This window comes from Battus philenor, unplaced genomic scaffold (genome assembly GCF_028537555.1).
Source record: "Battus philenor isolate CCGP_79_NKW_IND1 unplaced genomic scaffold, ilBatPhil1.0.hap1 SCAF_24, whole genome shotgun sequence".
Lineage (NCBI taxonomy): Eukaryota > Metazoa > Arthropoda > Insecta > Lepidoptera > Papilionidae > Battus > Battus philenor.
The window spans coordinates 4,931,483-4,933,197 of NW_027181687.1; the positions used below are offsets into that span (position 1 = coordinate 4,931,483).

At 31.7% G+C, this 1,715-nt stretch overlaps 1 non-coding gene across 1 annotated transcript; it reads right to left on the bottom strand.

The window, feature by feature from the left end:
- Positions 1-246: 246 nt before the first annotated feature.
- On the bottom strand, positions 247-319 carry TRNAR-ACG (transfer RNA arginine (anticodon ACG)). Its single transcript has one exon. It is a non-coding gene; the product is annotated as a tRNA-Arg (tRNA).
- Positions 320-1,715: the final 1,396 nt, after the last annotated feature.

Genomic DNA, 1,715 nt, shown 5'->3' on the forward strand with positions numbered 1-1,715 from the left:
TCATATTACTGGCCACTGCGGCTACAATACTTTTCAGTTATTATTATTGCGAGTTCGAAATTTAAACGCTTATTGGAATTTGGACAAGGCATGTACAATTTAAGTTTAGTTTCAATGAAAATAAAGTTCTTATTCAATTTAAAATAATTTTTCAGTATAAAGCTTTAATCATCAATAATAGAATAAAACCTTAATAAAGTCAAAAAAGAACAGAACATTTAGACTTTTAAAAAAAGAAGAAGAAATCGACCTTGCCAGGATTCGAACCTGGAATCTTCTGATCCGTAGTCAGACGCGTTATCCATTGCGCCACAAGGCCCGTGGCAAACGTGATGAAAATATGAACAATTTTATAATCGTTTTGAAATTTACGTGTTAAATTTTAAATAGTATTACCATTATTTGAAACGTATTTTCTTCTTAACAGTTGCTTTAAAATTGTAAATTAAGACAGATATATATTAATAGTTATACTATAGGCAATTTAGGTGCTGAATTTAAATAAAATACCACTAATCATTTAATTTTATTTCCAATTATTAATTATTAAAAATTGAATGGTATGTAAATATTGAAACATAAAAATGTAACGGATTTATCCACTAGGCATAGCATTTTTTAAATGTCGTGTGATGCATGTGTTATTGATATCTGCTTGCAGTTCACACATCGGCAAACATATACCAGTAAAAATCGTAAAGAATGTTTAAACGTGGTATCATATGAGTCGCATTAAAGCAAAACATAAGTCGGCTGACAGACTTCTGTGACATTTTACTTCGACAAAAACATTTATTATCAGCATATTCATTTCATCTGTACCTACGCTGCTAAATATAGGCCTTGCCCATAAATTTCCAAAATGACCGGTTAAAAGCGGCCTTAACAAATAGAATTCTGCCGACCTTGGCATGATTGTTCATCCACCTTGTGGGTATAACTTTTTAATGTCGAATGGCGATATGAATATAACTAATGTGTAATTTTGACAGAGTATAATATTTCGAATAACATGATCACTAGAAAATGCATGTATTTAATATATTTGCAATGCTGACTTTTTAACTTAAATTGTTAAATATAATTGAAAGTAGGTTTTAAAGCAATTACGTGTCATTAAACGGTGATTAACAAGCTTTATGGGCTATCTCATAGCTTAGGACGTTTGACCGTTCCTAATTATAATCATTAATATTATGATAATCTTTCACTTCTGGCTTCATTAACAAGCTCACAGTAATTTAACCAGTAATTAAAAAGCCTGTTCTCGGGATCCCTCTACGAGATTGAATCAGGAGTGTCCGTAGAAGAAGTAAAATAACCTACATTGGCCAGCGGAGAGAAAAGTTGAAGTGACAGTGGTCAGGCTACAATGCGTACAGAACAGATGGTTGCCGAGGCCTAGAGGTTTTGATGCCTAAACCACGGATCACGGACAACGTTCACTCATTTGATAGACAAATGACATTGTTTTGTTTATAAAATGTAATATATATTTATTATATTATGTGGAACGGTAAGTAATGTTGCTTTCTTAAGTTAAATTCACACGACTACATTTTTGACAAGTTTTTATTTAGAATCAAAAATATATTCACCTTCGTCATCAACAACCTTTTGCTATTTAGTATACATATTTTCAATGCCGGAGCGGTAAAAATCAGTCGGTTTTTCTGTAAAATATGTTGACAGAAATGACTTTACTTTCCAATTCC